This window comes from Pristiophorus japonicus, chromosome 12 (genome assembly GCF_044704955.1).
Source record: "Pristiophorus japonicus isolate sPriJap1 chromosome 12, sPriJap1.hap1, whole genome shotgun sequence".
In the NCBI taxonomy this organism is placed as follows: domain Eukaryota; kingdom Metazoa; phylum Chordata; class Chondrichthyes; family Pristiophoridae; genus Pristiophorus; species Pristiophorus japonicus.
Window position 1 is genome coordinate 148,111,287 of NC_091988.1, and position 21,777 is coordinate 148,133,063.

The window sequence follows — 21,777 nt, forward strand, 5'->3', positions numbered from 1 at the left end:
GCCAACACGAGAGAGTCTAACCACCTTCCCTTGACATTTCATAGTATTAACATCATCAAATCCCACACCATCAACATCCTGGGGGTCAACATTGACCAGAACCTTAACTGGACCAGCCATATAAATACAGTGGCTACAAGAGCAGGTCAGAGGCTGGGTATTCTGTGGCAAGTGTCTCACCTCCTGACTCCCCAAAGCCTTTCCACCATCTACAAGGCACAAGTTAGGAGTGCGATGGAATACTCTCCACTTGCCGGGATGAGTGCAATTCCAAGAACACTCAAGAAGGTTGACATCATCCACGACAAAGCAGCCTGCTTGATTGGCACCCCATCCACCACCTTAAACATTCACTCCCTCCACCACCGGCGCACCATGGCTGCAGTGTGCACCATCTACAATATGCAATGCAGCAACTTGCCAAGGCTTCTTCGACAGCATCTCCAAAACTCACTACCTCTACCACCTAGGACAAGGGCAGCTGGTGCATGGGAACACCTCCAAGTTCCCCACCAAGTCACACACCATCCTGACTTGGAAATATATCAGCATTCCTTCATTGTCACTGGGTCAAAATCCTGGAACTCCCTGTCTAACAGCACTGTGGGAGTACCTTCACCACATGGACTGCAGCAGTTCAAGGCGGCGGCTCACCACCATTTTCTCAAGGAACAATTAGGGATGGGCAATAAATGCTGGCTTTGCCAGTGATGCCCACATCTTGCGATTAAATATATTTTTTAAAGGCATAGGCAGCCACAGAGGAATAGAGAATGCATTGAGTGAAAATAAATACAGAATTGGAAGCAGTGAAGCCAAGCAGAAATAAATGAGAAAAAGGGAAGGGAGATAGATGGGAATGCGGAGGAACGGATATGGAGGAGTGGAGCGATGCTGGGGCTGGAACAGACAGAAGGAACTGAGGAGGAGCAGAGTATGATTTCCAAGGAAAAAGAAAGCAACTTTAGTTTTCGAGAATGGACTTCATTCAAATGAATTAATTAAATAACAAACTTTGGTCGTTAGGCAATTAGCAACCAAGGTCTCAGAAATCCTTATTAATTACTTTAATAAAATGAGCCTTACATAGGATTACATTACATAGGATGTACGGCACAGAAACAGGCCATTCGGCCCAACCAGCCCATGCTGGCGTATATCCTCCACTCCTCCCGTCTTTCAAGAGAAAAGAGACCCAGCCTGTTCATCCTTTCCTGATATCATCCTTTTCTGGCATCATCCTTGTAAATCTGCTCTGTACCCTCTCCAGTGCCTCTAGATCTTTTTTAAGAATGCCAGCCTTTGGTAGATTAGCAGAAATCCCCAGAATGAAATAAATTAGAAATATAATTGGAGCTGAGCAAGCCAGGCTGGCACAATCTCCAGAGTATGCTGGGTAAATGTATTTATTAAATGAATTGCCGGATGGCATTTCTTTATTTAGTCACCAGCTGGTGCACTGTTCGCATAAACCAATATAATTGATTTTGGCCACATTTATTTATGTAATGAATTAGCAGCTGGCCTGCTGCTTGTGAAGCCCAATTTTGTCCAAGCAAAGGTGTTTAAATCAGAGCGGGCCAGGAGGTTAGTGGAACTGTGAAGACCAGAGGAAACCGTTAAATTAGTCGTTCTGGGAAGGCTGTTGCAAGGCATTAAAATCACTGTAGGGCTGAAAATATTGAGGGCAGGACTATAGGGAAACATGAGAAACACAGTGAGGCTGAAAACATTGAGTGGGAGTATAGGGAAACAGTAAACTCACAGTGGGGCTGCGATTGTTGAACAGGACTGGAAAGAGGCACAAATCCTCTCGCAGAAGAAATTTTAAAAAAGTAAGGAACACATTTTAATCTTTTTAAACTAGCTACTTTCAATCCTGTCAAGGCAGAGAGGCTGTGGTAGAGCACGGAGAGGGAAGAGGAGAAGAACAGGAGGGTTTGAGGCATCTGGTAGGGTGGGCATACTCTATTATACCATGCAGTGGTGTGACAGGTAATTGTTATAGGTAAGTGGTGACAATTGTAATATACTAAGGGTGAGAAATTCATGGACTTAATGCCACTCTGTAGTGTCATTAAATGGCGCTAAAATGATCGCTGCTGCTCTTTCACCAGCTACTGGCGGTTCCCGCGATAGCGGCTGCTTTCGTGCTTACCTTTGCGCTACTGGTAACTGGCAGCACCATGCTGGAGACAATGGCGCTGTTGTGATGTAAATCGGCGCGCAACGCCGCCTTTATGGCACAAGTGCGAACTTTGACCCGAGTGCTGAATTTAACACTGGGTCCTAAGCACGCCAGGTAACTTAGGACCCAGTGCTAAGGGTCCTAAGTAACCTTCAGGTAAGTTTGGATTTAGGTTCTGAACTGTTTTTTAAATTTTATTGAACTTGTGGTTTGCTGCATTAGATGTGAAAAGTTTCTTGTGCAGGGAGTTCTGCTGCAAGAGGTCGGGTGGTAAATGAAGGCCTTTGGGCAGGCAGAAAATGCTGCAAATACTCAGCTGGTCAGGCAACATCCGTGAAGAGAAAAACAGATTTCACATTACAGAATCCACTCGCAGAGGAAAGAGGAAGACACAGAAGAGGAGGTAGCAGAAGAGGAGGAAGCAGACAGAAGGATGCATCCCAGCCAGCCCCTTTGTGGATGGGATATCCAGGATAGCATCTGCCTGCGGTTCCAGTGACCACAACCTCAATTCTCCTTTCAACACAGGCTCCTTGACCATGGTGCTGAAATAAAAGCCATCACAAAGCAAACTTTCCAATCCACCATATGTCTATCCATTCAATGTGAAATCAAGAAATCAACTCATCACCCGTATGCATTCTCTTCGTGACTGTCTTATGTGTGCCTTTTTGTCTATCCTACTGATGTCAAACAGTGGCTACAGCATAGCCGGTGGAAGGCTGCTGGCTTTCAGTGGGGGACACTGCAGATGTCCTTGTCGGTTGACCTTGAGGTACCGGTGGCTGGGAGTGTCAAATTAATAATCTTCTTGTTCTTTACTCACCTCTCCCTCTTCTTGTCACCCACTGGCTGAGCAGGCTGCATTGCCTGGGTGTGTGAAATGAGGAGGCACAAGGGTAGAGTTGTCGTGATGGGAGGGCAGGAAAACAAGAGGTGCATGCCAGAAGGAGGATAGTGTATAACGATTCCAGCATCTTGTATTCTTTCAGTCCCACCGCTGGCAAAGGGCTCAGCCATGACCCTGTCAAGAATGGCCAGCACCGTCTCCTCCAAGTGGGTAAGGTAAGGCTAGGAATAGGAGATGTGTCCCGTAATTGGTGTAGATTGTTGGTAGATGAGTGATAGCGGGGGTGGGGGGGGGGCGGAGGGAGATATCATGCATTGGGTAGTGCATGAGGCTAGTGTTGCAGTTGGTAGGAGATGGCTTTTGAAGATGCATTCACTGACCTTGACCAGTGGTCTGAGGTCATGAAGCTTCTTTGGGCACTGGAGCCAGGTGGTAGAGGCTGGTCCCACATCGTTCTTTCTGGAGGGCCTCCTGGTCCCTCTGGGTAGAAGGTCTGTCTTGCAGTGTTGACCCCCTGCATAAAGCTGGAGTGCTGTGTGTAAGACCCTGGGTGCCCCTTCGCTGGCTTGTGTTTTGTGTTAATGCTGAAACATTTTTTCCATTATTTGAGGTTAGGAAGGGAATTCAGCTTTAAGAGCTGAATATTCACATTTGGGATGCAAAATATTTTTTTTAATTCAGAAAAGGCTGAAAAATGTATTGTTTCACTTCATTTTACTTTGTATTGCTTCAGCGTGCATGGGCCATAAAATGTCGGACCTCTTCATTACTCACAATTTCCAGGGCTAGGGGCGGCGTGCTTCAGGCCCCTCCCACACAGCCTGCAGAGCACACGCAGAGATTCTGGGGATTGTGCTCTCCAAAGCCTTGCTTCCAGAGGCTCTGCGAAGCTCCAATGCCGCGCTGGACAATAACCGCCTCGGAGGCTTCCAGCAATCGTTAACTCCAGTGCTGGTGGAAGGAAGAGGAAGAAAGAAAGGAAGAAAGAGGGAGGAAGGAAAGGGAAGGAAGAGAGGATGGAAGAGAGGAAGGATGGGAGGAAGGGAGGGAGAGAGTGAGGAAGGAAGGGAGGGTGGAGGGAAGGGAGGAAGGGAGGGAGGGAAGGATGGAAGGAAGGGAGGGAGGGAGTGAGGAAGGAAACATAGAAACATAGAAACATAGAAAATAGGTGCAGGAGTAGTCCATTCGGCCCTTCGAGCCTGCATCGCCATTCAATGAGTTCATGGCTGAACATGCAACTTCAGTACCCCATTCCTGCTTTCTCGCCCTTGATCCCCTAGTAGTAAGGGCTACATCTAACTCCTTTTTGAAGGGAGGAAGGGAGGGATGGAAGGAAGAGAGGGAGGAGGGAAGTGTTGTGTATCTGTAAAGCATGCATATTCCGCCACCAGGGAGCGCATCGCCTGAAGTCACAAGAGATCCCAGCATCCCTTGGGAGCACTGTATATAAGCCGGCCCCTAAGGTCTGTTCCTCACTCTGGAGTGTCTTAATAAAGATTGAGGTCACTGTTACTTGAACCTCCCTGTGTGCAGTCTCATCTGTGTTAGGAACACAATAACTGCCGACGAGTATATGAATCCAACGCAAAGATGCAGCAAACAGTGGGCATCCTGGAAAAGTTCTTGGAGGGTGAGGACTGGGAAGCCTATGTCGAACGGCTAGACCAGTACTTTGTAGCCAACGAACTGGACGGAGAAGGAAGCGCTGCAAAAAGGTGAGCGGTCCTCCTCACGGACTGCAGGGCACCGACCTACAGCCTCATGAAGAATATTCTGGCTCTGGTGAAACCCACAGATAAGTCGTATGAGGAGCTGTGTACACTGGTTCAGGAGCATCTTAATCCGAGGGAGAGCGTGCGGATGGCGAGGTATCAGTTCTACACGTGCCAGCGATCTGAAGGTCAGGAAGTGGCGAGCTACGTCACCGAGCTAAGGAGACTTGCAGGACAATGTGAGTTTGATGGCTACCTGGAGCAGACGCTCAGAGACTTTTTTGTACTGGGCATTGGCCATGAGACCATTCTACGAAAACTTTTGACTGTAGCGACACCGACCCTCAGTAAGGCCATTGTGATAGCACAGGCGTTTATGCCCACCAGTGATAACACCAAACAAATCTCTCAGCGCACAAGTGCTAGCAATGTTCATAAATTAACTGGAACTGTGTTTGCGAGCAGAAATGTACAGGGCAGAACCCACGAGTCTGCCCCAGGTGACTCAGAGTCTGCAACAAAGGATGAATGCAAGGCAATTCACACCTTGTTGGCGTTGTGGAGGCTTCCATTCAGCCTATTCATGCCGCTACAAAGGGTATGTGGAACAATGGGGCACCTCCAACGAGTTTGTAGACGAGTTGCAAGCTCTGCAAAACCTGCTAACCAGAGGAAGATCGGTCCATGGTGGATCAAAGCAATTTCGAGCCTCAGAGAGAGGAGGCATATGCTGAACTATACGGGATGCACACATTTTCAATGAAATGTCCACCTATAATGCTAAATGTAAAATTGAACGGCTTACCCGTAGCCATGGAACTAGACACTGGCGCTAGCCAATTCATCATGAGTAAAAAGATGTTTGAGAGATTGTGGTGCAACAAAGTATTCAGACCAGCCCTGAGCCCCATCCACACGAAACTGAGAAAGTACACCAAAAAGCTTATCACTGTCCTGGGCAGTGCCATGGTCAAGGTCACCTACGAGGGCACGGTACACGAACTGCCACTCTGGATTGTCCTGGGCGATGGCCCCACACTGCTTGGAAGGAGCTGGCTGGGCAAAATCCGCTGGAACTGGGATGACATCCGAGCGCTATCACATGTCGATGAGGCCTCATGTACCCAGGTTCTTAACAAATTTCCTTCCCTTTTTGAGCCAGGCATTGGAAACTTTTCCGGGGTGAAGGTGCAGATCCACGTGGTCCCAGAGGCACGACCCATTCACCACAAGGTGCGAGCGGTACCTCACATGATGAGAGAGAGAGTGGAAATCGAGCTGGACAGGCTGCAATGCGAGGGCATCATCTCCCCAGTGGAATTGAGCGAGTGGGCCAGCCCGATTGTTCCAGTACTCAAAGGTGTTGGCACGGTCAGGATTTATGGTGATTATAAAGTAACTATTAATCGTTTCTCGCTACAGGACCAATACCCACTACCTACGGCAGACGACCTATATGTGACGCTGGCAGGAGGCAAGACGTTCACCAAGCTCGACCTGACTTCGGCCTACATGATGCAGGAGCTGGAGGAGTCTTCGAAGGGCCTCACCTGCATCAACATGCACAAGGGACTGTTCATCTACAACAGATGCCCGTTTGGTATTCGGTCGGCTGCAGAGATCTTCCAGAGAAACATGGAGAGCCTACTCAAGTCGGTACCACACATGGTGGTTTTTCAGGACAACATATTGGTCACGGGTCAGGACACCGTCGAGCACCTACAAAATCTTGAGGAGGTCCACCAGCGACTGGATCGCATAGGGCTGCAGCTGAAGAGGTTGAAATGCGTCTTCATGGCAACAGAAGTGGAGTTTTTGGGGAGAAAGATCGTGGCGGACGGCATTCGGTCCACAGATGCCAAGACAGAGGCTACCAGGAACGCGCCCAGGCCACAGAATGTCACGGAGCTGCGGTCGTTCCTGGGACTCCTCAACTATTTTGGTAACTTCCTACCAGGATTAAGCACCCTCTTAGAGCCCCTACATGTGTTATTGCGTAAAGGTGAGAACTGGGTATGGGCAAAAAAACCAAGTAGTTGCTTTTGAGAAAGCCAGAAACATTTTATGCTCCAACAAGCTGCTTGTATTGTTTAATCCATGTAAAAGACTTGTGTTAGCATGTGATGCGTCGTCATACGGAGTCGGGTGTGTATTACAACAGGCTAACGTTGCGAGGAAGTTGCAACCTGTCGCCTATGCTTCCAGGAGCTTGTCTAAGGCCGAGAGGGCCGACAGCATGATTGAGAAAGAGGCATTAGCGTGTGTGTTTGGGGTAAAGAAAATACATCAGTACCTGTTTGGCCTCAAATTGAGCTGGAAACCGATCACAAGCCCCTCATATCCCTGTTCGCTGAAAACAAGGGGATAAATACTAATGCCTCAGCCCGCATACAAAGGTGGGCACTCACGCTATCTGCGTATAACTATGCCATCTGCCACAGGCCAGGCACTGAGAACTGTGCGGATGCTCTCAGTCGGCTACCATTGCCCACCACGGGGGTGGAAATGGCGCAGCCTGCAAACTTGTTGATGGTGGCGCAACCCGCAGACTTGTTGATGGTCATGGAAGCATTTGAAAATGATAAATCACCTGTCACGGCCGCCAGATTAGGACTTGGACCAGCCAAGATCCTCTGCTGTCCCCAGTAAAAAACTGTGTACTGCATGGGAGCTGGACCAGCATCCCCATTGAAATGCAAGAGCTAATCAAGCCGTTCCAGCGGCGAAAGGACAAGCTGTCCATTCAGGCAGAGTGCCCGTTATGGGGTAACTGCGTACTGCTACCCAAAAAGGGCAGGGAGAGGTTCATCTCGGATCTCCACAGCACACACCCGGGTATAGTAATAATGAAAGCGATAGCCAGATCCCACGTGTGGTGGCCCGGTATCGACTCTGACTTAGAGTCGTGTGTACGGCAATGCCGCGTGTGTGCTCAGTTGAGCAACGCACCCAGAGAGGCACCACTAAGTTTGTGGTCCTGGCCCTCCAGGCCATGGTCGAGGATCCATGTCGACTATGTTGGCCTGTTTCTCGGTAAAATGTTCCTGGTGGTGGTGGATGCTTTTTCAAAATGGATTGAATGTGAAATAATGTCGGGAAGCACCGCACCGCCACCATTGAAAGCCTGAGGGCCATGTTTGCCACCCACGGCCTGCCTGACATACTGGTATGCGCCAACGGGCCATGTTTCACCAGTGCCGAATTTAAAGAATTCATGACCCGCAATGGGATCAAACATGTCACCTCAGCCCCGTTTAAACCAGCCTCCAATGGACAGGCAGAGCAGGCAGTACAAACAATCAAACAGAGACTTAAACGAGTCACAGAAGGCTCACTCCAAAAACCCGCCTGTCCCGAGTACTGCTCAGCTACCGCATGAGACCCCACTCGCTCACAGGGGTGCTCCTGGCTGAGCTACTCATGAAAAGGACACTTAAAACCAAACTCTCGCTGGTCCACCCCAACCTGCATGATCAGGTAGAGAGCAGGCGGCAGCAACAAAATGTAAATGATGGTCGCGCCACTGTGTCACGGGAAATTGATCTGAATGACCCTGTGTATGTGCTAAACTATGGACATGGTCCCAAGTGGATCGCGGGCACGGTGATTGCTAAAGAAGGGAGTAGGGTGTTTGTAGTCAAACTAGACAATGGACAAATTTTCAGAAAGCACCTGGACCAAACGAGGCTGCGGTTCACAGACTGCCCTGAACAACCCACAGCAGGCACCACCTTTTTCGAGCCCACAACACACATTCAAAGGATCAACGACACAACCCAGGACCAGGTAATCGAACCCATCACGCCCAACAACCCAGCAAGGCCAGGCTCACCCAGCAGCCCTGCAGGGCCAACAACACGCCAGCCCAGCGAGGGCATAGCCAACACACCAGAAGACATTTATACCAAGGCGGTCCACCAGGGAAAGAAAGGCTCCCGACCGCCTCACCTTGTAAATAGTTTTTACTTTAACTTTGGGGTGGGAATGATATTGTGTATCTGTAAAGCATGCACTCCCATATTCTGCCACCAGGGAGCGCATCCCCTGAAGTCCCAAGAGATCCCAGCATCCCTTCGGAGCACTGTATATAAGCCGGCCCCTAAGGTCTGTTCCTCACTCTGAAATGTCTTAATTAAGACTGAGGTCACAGTTACTTTTACCTCCCTGTGTGCAGTCTCATCTGTGTTAGGAACACAATAGGAAGGAAGGGAGGAAGGGAGGAAGGGAGGTGTGGTGTCACTGCACCTTGCTACAACATCACACGAGGCATGTACTGCAGACACAGTCACTACGTGACCTTCCTTCATTCCCAGGACCAAGAAGTGATGACCGTGCGTGGGACCTCCCTTTAAATACCTGAATGCCCAGGTCTCCCACAAGTTCACCCCTTGTGGTCAAGGTGTGCATTTCTAGGATATATGTAGAGTGTGCAGTGGTTACATTAAGATTACAGATCCATGAAGGTTACAGTTGTATGAAGTTTACAAACATCACATCACCTTCCCCCTCACGTCTTTTTGTGTCAAAGGTCAAGTCTTTCAGGTGGTCCTCACTCTCTTGTGGAGCGCCGCAGTTGGGGCTCTGATGGCTGAGCCTTGGCATGCGTCTCTGTCACCTGAGGTGATTCCGGCCTGTCCGGACTGGCCGCAGGGACTGTGCATGCTGGTGAATGTCCTTGTTGCTCATCCACTGGCAGTGGTGTGGGTGACATCTCATGCTCTTCTTCAGGTTCCTCAATGTATATGCTGAACCTTTTCTTTACTTGGTCCAAATGTTTGCGGCATATCTGCCCATTGTTGAGTCTGACCACTATGACCCTATTCCCCTCTTTTCCAATTACGGTGCCCTCAAACCACTTGGGTCCCAAAGCATGGTTAAGAACAAATACCGGGTCATCCATTTCTATACACCTCCCCCTTGAGTTTCGATCATGGCACTCAGTTTGGGACTGGCGCTTGCCCTCAACAATGTCTGCCAGGTTTGAATGAATGAGGGACAGCCGAGTTTTAAGCGTGCGTTTCATGAAGAATTCTGCTGGCGGGACTCCCGTGAGCGAGTGTGGGCGGGACCTGTAGGCCAGCAGGAGGCGCGATAGGTGGTACTGAAGGGAGGGTCCTTGGATACGGAGCATGCCTTGATATATGACTTGGACCGCACGTTCCACCTGGCCATTGGAAGCCGGCTTGAACGGCGCTGTCTGGACGTGTTTGATACCATTGCCCGACATAAACTCCTGGAATTCATGGCTGGTGAAACATGGGCCATTGTCGCTGACCAGGATGTCCGACAAGCCGTGGGTCGCGAAAATTGTACGCAGACTCTCCACGGTGATGGATGTCATGCACGAGTTTAGTATGATGCACTCGATCCATTTCGAGTATGCATCGACAACAATCAGGAACATTTTCCCCATGAACGGGCCCACGTGAATACGTGACCATGGCCTGATGGGCCAGGACCACGGGCTGAGTGCGGGCTTCGTGGGGCATTGCCCAGCTGGCACACATCGTGCACCTGTGAACCCAGTGTTCCAGGTCTGAGTCAATTCCCGGCCACCATACATGTGACCGGGTAATGGCCTTCATTAGCACGATGCCAGGGTGCTCGCTGTGGAGTTCCCTGATGAATGCTTCCCTTCTTTTCTGGGGCATGACTACCCGGCTGCCCCATAGCAGGCAGTCGGCTTGGATGGAGAGCTCATCCATTTGTCTGTGAAACGGTCTGACCTCCTCGGGGCACGGCCCGTGTGTGGGCGCCCAATTCCCAGTAAGGACACATTTCTTAATCAGAGATAGGAGGGGATCTCTGTTTGTCGAGGTTTTGATCTGGTGGGCTGTGATGGGGGAGCCTGCGCTGTCGAAAGCATCGACAGCCATGACCATCTCAAGCTTTGCTCCGCTGCCGCCTCAGTGGTGGCCAGTGGAAGCCTGCTGAGCGCGGCAGCACAATTTTTGGTGCCTGGCCGGTGCCATATGGTGTAGTCATACGCAGCCAGCGTGAGAGCCCATCGCTGTATGCGAGCTGACGCATTGGCATTGACAACTTTGCTGTCAGACAACAGGGATGTTAATGGCTTGTAGTCCGTTTCTAACTCGAACCTTCTGCCAAAAAGGTACTGGTGCATCTTTTTCACCCCGTAGACACATGCAAATGCTTCCTTTTCAACTATCCCATATTCCCTTTCTGCTTGGGAGAGCGACCTGGAAGCATAAGCCACAGGTTGGAGTTGGCCCTCATCATTACTCTGCTGCAACACGCACCCAACCCCATAGGATGATGCATCACATGTCAAAACCAATTTCTTACAGGGGTTGTACAGAGTCAACAGCTTGTTAGAACAAAGCAGGTTCCGCACCCGATTGAAAGCTCGTTCCTGACAGTCTCCCCAAAACCAATCGCAACCCTTACGCAGGAGCATGTGTAGCGGCTCCAACAATGTGCTTAAGTTCGGCAGAAAGTTCCCGAAATAGTTCAATAGTCCCAGAAATGAACGCAATTTCGATGTGTTGCCGGGCCTGAGCACACGACGGATCGCCTCCATTTTGGATTCGGTCGGCCGGATCCCGTCTGCAGCAACCCTCCTGCCCAAAAACTCGATCTCTAGGGCCAAAAACACACACTTGGACTTCTTTAGTCGCAGGCCTACCCGGTCCAGTTGGCGTAGCACCTCCTCCAGGTTGTGGAGGTGTTCCTCGGTGTCTCAGTCCGTGACAAGGATGTCATCCTGAAATACGATTGTTCCGGGAATGGATTTGAGCAGGCTTTCCATGTTCCTTTGAAAGATAGCGGCTTCTGAATGAATGCCAAACGAACACTTGTTGTAAACAAACAGCCCCTTGTGTTGGTGATGGTGGTCAGTAGCTTGGATTCTTCGGCCAGTTCTTGATTCATGTAGGCCGAGGTGAGCTCCAACTAGGTGAACAGATTGCCGCCTGCCAGCGTGGCAAAAAGATCCTCTGCTCTCGGAAGCGGGTATTGGTCTTATAGTGACATTCGGTTGATGGTGGCCTTGTAGTTGGCACAAATCCTGACCGAGCCATCCGTTTTTAGGACAGAGTCACTGAATTCAACAGGCGAAATGATGCCCTCTCTTAGCAACCTGTCCAACTCACTCTCAATTTTCTCCCGCATCACATACGGCACAGCTCTGGCTTTGTGGTGCACTGGTGTGGCATCCAGGGTGATGCGTATCACTACTTTGCTACCTTTGAAAGTCCCGACACCAGGTTGAAATAGTGACTCAAACTTTTGTAGAACCTGTGAGCATGAACTTCGCTCCACAGATGAAATGGCGTGCACATCCCCCCATTTCCAGTTCATCTCAGCTAGCCAGCTCCTCCCCAAAAGCGCGGGACCATTTTCCGGGACAATCGAGAGTGGCAGCCGGTTCTCTGATCCAGTATGTGTGGCCACCAACATTGCACTGCCTAGCACTGGGATGATCTCTTTGGTGTACGTCCGTAATTGCGTGTCAATGCGTTCTAGTTTGGGTCTTCTAGCTCTGAGGTGGCCATAGTTTCTCGAATTGTTGGACACTCATAAGTGACTGGATGGCTCCTGTGTCCAGCTCCATGCGTACCGGGATGCTGTTTAACAGTACTCTCATCATCATAGGTGATGTCTTTGTGTATGAACTGTGGATATTTGCCACCTGAACCCGCTGAACTTCAGCGTCCATTGCTGTGTCCCAAGCATAACCCTGCCTTGCAGACCCCCCTTGTGGTTCATCCGCTTCGTAAACCAGCCTTGCTGCAGGCTTCCTGCACATTCTGGCCAAATGTCCACTGAAGTTACAATTTCTGCAGATAAATTGTTGAAATCTGCAGCTTTTCGCAGCATGTCTGCCCCCGCACCTCCAGCATGAGCTGAGATTGTTGTGAACAAAAGAGCTGTTACCAGGCATTCCTCTCTGATTGTCTCTTTGATTACTCTTGAGCACTCTGTTAGTGGGTGTCATTGGCCCCATCCCGTGACGTATTGTCCCTTGTGATGTTGTAATTGTCCGTTCGACCTGCCATTGTCTCTGTTGAGGACTCACCCCAGAGTCTGTTACTGCCTGGTTGGTGTCAAATTGCCTTTGCCTGCCTGCAGGGTTCTGAGTCGCGTTTACCATGTTAACTCCCTGCTCCATCGCCACGTTGGGAGCAGAATTGCACGCATATATGATCTTGGTTTCCTCCTTCCCCGCCATGAAGGTTTGAGCCACCACGCCGCTGCTTCCAAGGTCAAGTCCTTGGTCTCAATTAGCTTCCTAAAAATACTGGCATGACCAATGCCCTCAATGAAGAAATCCCGCAACATCTCCCCCCTGCAGGCGTCTGTGAACTTAGAGGCTGGCCAAGCGCCAAAGGTCCGCAACAAAGTCCGGTATAGTCTGCCCTTCCCGACGTCGGTGTGTATAGAATCGGTGTCGGGCCATGTGTATACTGCTCGCCCGTTTGAGGTGCTCACCGATCAGTTTGCTGAGCTCCTCAAAGGTCTAGTCCACTGGCTTCTCAGATGCGAGCAGGTCTTTCATCAGCACGGACGTCTTAGGTCCACAGCTGGTCAGTAGATGCGCCCTTCGCTTGTCAGCCGCTGCCGCTCCCAACCAGTCCTTCGTGACAAAGCTCTGCTGGAGCCTCTCAACGAAATCGGCCCAGTCCTCACCAACACAGTACCGTTCCTCTGTGCTACCGGTAGCCATTCTTGTGAGTTGTTGATTCCCATTTCTCATCACCAAATGTTATGTCCTTACACTCTACAGCAAATCAACACGAGGCACAAACTGGAGGCAAGGTCACTCTGTGACCTGTACCTTTATGCAGAGGACCAAGGAGTACTGACCCTGCATGGGACCTTCCTTTATATACCTGGATGACCAGGTGAGGAGTGTCTCCCACAAGTTCACCCTCTGTGGTCAAGGTGTGCATTTCTTAGGTATATACAGTGTACAGTGTTATTACATGAAGGTTACAGTTATATGAAGGTTACATACATGACAGGCACAAAGATGAAATGTCTGTCCAGGCAGACTGCCTTCTGTGGGGCAATTGAGTAGTGCTCCCCAAGAAGGGCAGATACCTTCATCAATGATCTCCACAGTACCCACCCAGGCATCGTAATGATGAAAGCGCTAGCCAGATCCCACATGTGGTGGCCCGGTATCGATGCGGACTTAGAGCCCTGCGTTCACAGATGTAATACATGCTCGCAGTTAAGCAATGTACCCAGGAAGGCGCCACTAAGTTTATGGTCTTGGCCCTCCAAACCGTGGTCTAGGCTACACGTCGACTATGCAGGCCCGTTCTTGGGTAAAATGTTCCTTGGTGGTTGTAGACGCATACTCCAAGTGGGTTGAATGTGAGATAATGTCGGCTAGCACGTCCGCTGCCACTACTGAAAGCCTGCGGGCCATGTTTGTCACTCACGGCTTACCCGATGTTCTGGTGAGCGACAACGGTACCATGTTTTACCAGTGCTGAGTTCAAAGAATTCATGACCCGTAACGGGATCAAACATGTCACATCTGCCCCGTTTAAACCAGTGTCCAATGGTCAGGCAGAGAGAGCAGTGCAAACCATCAAGCAAGGCTTGAAGAGGGTAATTGAAGGCTCACTGCAGACTCACCTATCCCGAGTCCTGCTTAGCTACCGTACGAGATCCCACTCACTCACTGGGATCCCACCTGCTGAACTGCTCATGAAAAAAGCACTTAAGACAAGGCTCTCGTTAGTTCACCCTGATCTACATGAACAGGTAGAGAGCAGGTGGCTTCAACAAAGTGCATACCATGATAGCGCAAATGTGTCACGCGAGATTGAAGTCAATGATCCTGTATTTGTATTAAATTATGGACAAGGTCCCAAGTGGCTTCTTTGCACTGTTGTGGCCAAAGAGGGGAGTAGGGTGTTTCAAGTCAAACTTTCAAATGGACTCATTCACCGGAAACACTTGGACCAAATCAAACTCAGATTCATGGACTATCCTGAGCGACCCACCTTGGACCCTACCTTTTTTGATTCCCCAACATACACACCAGTGGCAACCGGCACCACGGTTGACCACGAAGCAGAAGCCATCATCCACAGCAGCCCTGCAGGGCCCAACACACCAGGTAGCCCAGCAAGGCCAGCTGCACAGCAGCCCAGCGAGGGCCCAACAAATGATTCAGCAGCACCAGCTTTCACACCGAGTCAATCAACCAGGACAAGAAGGGCCCCCGATCGACTCACATTGTAAATAGTTACACTATTGACTTTGGGGGAGAGTGTTGTTATATATGTGGACTTGTATTTACTCTGTACAGTGACCAGAGGGCTCATCCCCTGGAGTCCCAAGGGATCCCATAATCCCTTAGGAGCACAGGTATTTAAGGAGGCTTCACAGGTTGGAGAGGCACTCTGGAGACCTGCACTAAAAGACGAAGGTCACACTTTACTTTGAGCTCACAGTGTTCAATCTGACTCTTTCTCCATGCACAACAGGTACCAATGACATAGGTAGGAAGAGGGATGAGGTCCTGCAGGCAGAGTTTAGGGAGCTAGGAGAGAGATTAAAAAAACAGGACCTCAAAGGTTGTAATCTCCGGATTACTCCTAATGCCACGAGCTAGTGAGTACAGAAATAGGTGGATAGAGCAAATGAATACATGGCTGGAGAGATGGTGCAGACGGGAGGGCTTTAGTTTCCTGAGGCATTGGGACCGCTTCTGGGGGAGGTGGGATCTGTACACGCCGGACGGGTTGCACCTCAACAGAGCCGGGACCAATATCCTCGCGGGGGCGGGGGCGGTGGGGATTGCTAGTGCTGTTGGGGAGGGTTTAAACTAGCTGGGCAGTGGGATAGGAACCTGAAAATAGATTCAGTAGGGAGGGGAGTAAAGCTGGAATGAGAAAGTAAAAATAAAGAAAGTGAGTTTGAAGGAGAGAGGAAACAAGCAGGAAAAAAGGGTAAAAAAACAAACTTGAAAGCACTTTGACTAAATGCACTTAGCATTTATAACAAAATAGATGAGTTGACGGCACAAATTGAGACAAATGGGTTTGCTCTGATAGCCATTACTGAGACGTGGTTGCAAGGTGACCAGGACTGGGAATTAAATATTCAGGGGTACTTGAAAATCTGGAAGGACAGACAGAAAGGAAAAGGAAGTAGGGTAGCTCTATTGATAAAGGATGGAATCACTGCAATAGTAAGAAACGATGTTGGCTCAAATGATAAGGGTGTTGAAAAAGTTTGGGTGGAGATAAGGAACAATAAGGGGAAAAAGTCACTGGTGGGTGTAGTCTATAGGCCCCCTAACAGTAGCAACTCTGTTGGTCGCAGCATTAACCAGGAAATAGTGGGAGCTTGTAAAAAGGGATCAGCAATAATCATGGGTGATTTTAACCTCCTTATTTATTGGACAAATCAAATTGTCAGGGTAGCCTTGAGGAAGAGTTCATAGAGTGTGTAAGGGATGGGTTCCTTGAGCAGTATGTAACGGAACCAACCAGGAGCAGGCTATCTTAAATCTGGTCCTGTGTAATGAGACAGGATTAATAAACAATTTCCTAGTAAAGAATCCTCTCGGAATGAGTGATCATAGCATGATTAAATTTCAAATTCAGATGTAGGGTGTGAAAATTGGATCTCTAACCAGCATACTAAGATTAAGTAAAGGAGACTATGAAAGTATGAGGGCAGAGTTGGCTAAAGTGGACTGGGAAAATAGATTAAAGTGTAGTGGTGTACATTTAAGGAGATAATTCACAACTCTCAAGAAAAATATATTCCAGTGAGGAGGAAAGGGTGTAAGAGAAAAGATAGCTATCCGTGGCTAACTAAAGAAATATAGGACGGTATCCAATTAAATACAAGGGCATACAAAGTGTCCAAAACTAGTGGGAAGACAGAGACTAGGAAGCTTTTAAAAGCCAGCAAAGAACAATGAAAAAAATGATTAAGAAAGGGAAGGTAGACTATGAAATTAAATTAGCACAAAGGATAAAAACAGATAGCAAGAGTTTCTATAGGTATATAAAAAGGAAAAGAGTGGCTAAAGTAAATATTGGTCCCTTAGAGGACGAGACTGGAGAATTAGTAATGAGGAACATGGAGATGGCAGAAACTCCGAACAAATATTTTGTATCAGTCTTTACGGAAGAGGACACTAACAATATTCCGACAGTGGATAGTCAAGGGGCTATAGGGGGGGAGGAACTTAACACAATCACAATCACTAAGGAGGTGGTACTCAGTAAGATAATGGTACTAAAGGCAGATAAATCCCCTGGATCTGATGGCTTACATCCTAGGGTCTTAAGAGAAGTAGCGGCAGGGATTGTGGATGCATTGGTTGTAATTTACCAAAATTCCCTGGATTCTGGAGAGGTCCCAGCAGATTGGAAAACTGCAAATGTAACTCCCCTATTAAAAAAGGAGGCAGACAAAAAGCAGGAAACTAAAGACCAGTTAGCCTAACATCTGTAGTTGGGAAAATGTTGGAGTCCATTATTAAAGAAGATGTAGCATGACATTTGGAAAAGCATAATTCGGTCAGGCAGAGTCAGCATGGATTTATGAAGGGGAAGTCATGTTTGACAAATTTGCTGGAGTTCTTTGAGGATGTAACGAACAGGGTGGATAAAGGGGAACCAGTGGATGTGGTGTATTTGGACCTCCAGGAGGCATGTGACAAGGTGCCACATAAAAGGTTACTGCAGAAGATAAAAGTTCACGGGGTTGGGGGTAATATATTAGCATGGATAGAGGATTGGCTAACTAACAGAGAACAGAGAGTCGGGATAAATGGTTCATTCTCTGGTTGGCAACCAGTAACTAGTGGGGTGCCGCAGGGATCAGTGCTGGAACCCCAACTATTTACAATCTATATTAACGACTTGGAAGAAGGGACTTAACGCAGCCAAGTTTGCTGATGATACAAAGCTGGGAGGAAAAGGAATGTGTGAGGAGGACACAAAAAATCTGCAAAAGGACATAGACAGGCTAAGTGAGTGGGCAAGAATTTGGCAGATGGAATCTACTGTCGGAAAATGTGAGGTCATGCACTTAGCCAGAAAAAAATCAAAGAGCAAGTTATTGTTTAAATGGAGAAAGATTGCAAAGTGCCATAGTACAGCAGGACCTGGGGGTGCTTGTGCATGAAACACAAAAGGATAGTATGCAGGTATAGCAAGTGATCAGGAATGCCAATGGTATCTTGGCCTTTATTGCAAAGGGGATGGAGTATAAAAGCAGGGAAGTCTTGCTACAGTTATATAAGGTATTGGTGAGGCCACACCTGGAATACTGCGTGCAGTTTTGATTTCCATACTTACAAAAGGATATACTTGCTTTGGAGGCAGTTCAGAGAAGGTTCACTAGGTTGATCCCGAGGATGAGGGGGTTGACTTATGAGGAAAGGTTGAATAGGTTGGGCTTCCACTCATTGGAATTCAGAAGAATGAGAGGTGATTTTATCGAAATGTAAAAGATTATGAGGCGGCTTGACAAGATGGATGCAGAGATGATGTTTCCACTGATGGGGGAGACTAGAACGAGAGGGCATGATCTTAGAATAAGGGGCCGCCCATTTAAAGCAGAGATGAGGAGAAATTTCTTCTCTCAGAGGGTTGTAAATCTGTGCAATTCGCTGCCTCAGAGAACTGTGGATGCTGGGACATTGAATAAATTTAAGACAGAAATATACGGTTTCTTAAACAATAAGGGGAATGGGTTATGGGGAGCGGGCAGGGAAGTAGAGCTGAGTCCATGATCAGCCATGCTCTTTATGAATGGCGGAGCAGGCTCGAGGGACCATATGGCCTACTCCTGTTCCTATTTCTTATGTTCTTATTATGTTCTTATCCCTTGATTCCCCTAATATCCAAAAATCTATCGATCTCTGTCTTGAATAGACTCAATGACTGAACCTCCACAGCCCTCTGGGGTAGAGAATTCCAAAGATTCACCACCCTCTGAGTGAAGAAATTTCTCTTCATTTCAGGCCTAAATGTCCGCCCCCTTATTCTGAGACTGTGACCCCTGGCTCTAGTCTCCCCAGCCAGGGGAAACATCCTCCTTGCATCTACCATTTCAAGCCCTGTAAGAATGTTCTATATTTCAATGAGATCACCTCTCATTCTTCTAAATTCTGGAGAATATCGGCCTCGTCTACTCAATCTCTCCTCTCTCTCCTCATAGGACATTCCCCCATCCCAAGAATCAGTCTGGTGAACCTTTGTTGCACTCCCTCAATGGCAAATATATCCTTCTTTAGGTAAGACCACCAAAACTGTACACAATACTCCAGGTGTAGTCTCACCAGGGCCCTATATAATTACAGTAAAATGTGCCTTCTTAATTGCTTGCTGTATACAAGGCTCCTGTACAAAATCAATTTGGACAGTCTCAATCCAAGTCCCACTGAGCTTGGCCCCACAGCACAAAACTGTCCCTAATTCAGCACGAATTGCTAATCTTACTCAGGGAGGTCACAGGATGGCTGATGCAGGAATGGATAAAAATGCCACATTGGTGTCATCAGAAGTTATCCTTTGAATCTGGGCAAGGGAGCTCTACTCTGTATCCATGCTGACAGAGGAGTGCTTGCTGCTGACACTGGAAGATCTTCTTCCCTCAGCACGAACATTCCTCATCTTGATAAGCACAAAAATAAAATACGTTTTAAAATAAACCTTTTAAACAAACAAGAGTAAAGCAAAAGTCTTTTTTGTTTATTAAAGTTGCAGAGTAAACTAAGGAACTGTTGGATTCAAAGATAAATCTCAACTCATTGGATAGATAAACGTTGCAGAGAACGTTAAAGTTTATTTTCTTTTGGATGAATAAGAACATGAAATAGCTCCAGTGATTGTAATTTTCAGAAGCATTTAAATATTTCAGATATATTTTGATTATAAAATTCTTAGTTTCAAAGGTAGCAAATTATTATCAGTGAGAATAATAAAGTCACTAATTTGTGGAAAGCAAAAAAGTTATAACCAGAACACACCACAGAATCTAGAATCATGGAAATAAAGGGAATGAGAATGATCAAGACTGTAACGTTATTAGAAAATCAAATGAAGAGGTTGAGTTGAATGTATCTGTTACTGCAGTCGAATAATGTTTTAACTTGGCGCTCTAGTAGCACTTTTGTGTCTCAGTCAGAAGGCCGTGAGGTCAAACTGAAATTCAGTACTTGAGCATGTAATCTAGGCTGACACTTCATTGCAGCACTGAGGAAATGCTGCATTGTTGGAGGTGCTTTCAGATGAAATGTTAAACTGACGTTCCGGCTACCTGTTCAGGTGGAGATAAGAGATGCAAAAATATGAAAATGCCAGACAGTTTAAAAATCAGCTGGCCCATCTAACCTATTCCATATAGCTAGGTGCAACTGAAATGGGCTCAGTGCTGGGACCCCAGCTCTTTACAATATACATTAATGATTTGGATGAAGGAATTGAATGTAATATCTCCAAGTTTGCAGATGACACTAAACTGGGTGGCGGTGTGAGCTGTGAGGAGGATGCTAAGAGACTGCAGGGTGATTTGGACAGGTAAGGTGAGTGGGCAAATGCATGGCAGATGCAGTATAATGTGGATAAATGTGAGGTTATCCACTTTGGAGGCAATAACACGAAGGCAGAATATTATCTGAATGGCGGCAGATTAGGAAAAGGGGAGGTGCAACGAGACCTGGCTGTCATGGTTCATCAGTCATTGAAAGTTGACATGCAGGTACAGCAGGTGGTGAAGAAGGCAAATGGCATGTTGGCCTTCATAGCTAGGGGATTTGAGTATAGGAGCAGGGAGGTCTTACTGCAATTGTATAGGGCCTTGGTGAGGCCTCACCTGGAATATTGTGTTCAGTTTTGGTCTCCTAATCTGAGGAAGGACGTTCTTGCTATTGAGGGAATGCAGCGAAGGTTCACCAGACTGATTCCCGGGATGGCTGGACTGACATATGAGGAGAGACTGGATCAACTGGGCCTTTATACACTGGAATTTAGAAGGATGAGAGGGGATCTCATAGAAACTGTAAAGTCCTGTCCCCTCAGTACAGATTCACACGAGGCACATAGTGAAGTCAAGATCACTCAGGACCTGCACCTTTATTACACAGCTCTCGAATGCCACACTTGCCTGAGACTTGTCCTTATATACCTGTCTGGGACAGGTATCCAGTGTCTCCTGCAAGTGCACCCCTGGTGGTAAGGTAAGCTTGTGGTTACAGGTCATCTCTGGTTACAGTCATGTATAGCATGGTAAGATACAGTTATGTACAGTAGTGTGAGATACATGACATCACCCTTCCCCAAGGTCTTATTGTCTTTATAGGTTCAGTCTCTCAGGTGGTCTATGTTCCTGCGTGGAGCATCTTAGTTGTGGTTCAGTTGTTTGCCTTGGTGCCTGTTGTTCTTTCGGGGTGATTGCTGGTATCTCGCCTGGGCTGTCTATTTCGTTCAATGTGATTGTTGGTGTCTCGCCTGGGCTGTATGTTGAGACTGCCCTTTCCTCAGGTTGTTCCCTCTGTCTGTCCACCAGGTGTGGTGTGAGTTCCACATTGTAGTCTACCTCTGGTTCAGCAGTGTTGTTGGTAAATCGACTTTTGACTTGGTCTACATGCCTCCGGCAGGTTTGGCCATTGTTCATTTGTACCACCAGTAGCCTGTTTCCTTCCTTACCTGTTACTGTCCCTGCAAGCCATTTGGGACCCCTGCCATAGTTTAGCACAAACACTTTGTCCCTTATCTCATTCCACCTCCCCCTCGAATTTCGGTCATGGTACTCGGTTAGCTTATGGCGCTTTGCCTCAATGAATTCATGCATGTCTGGGAGGATTAATGAGAGCCTTGTCTTTAAGGTCCGTTTCATTAATAGTTGCGCGGGGGGAACTCCAGTCAATGAATGCGGATGAGATCTGTATGCCATGCAGCAGTCGCGAATGGGCTAAGGTTTGGCAGATGGAATACAATGTCGGAAAGTGTGAGGTCATCCACCTTGGGAAAAAAAACAATAAAAGGGAATATTATTTGAATGGGGAGAAATTACAACAT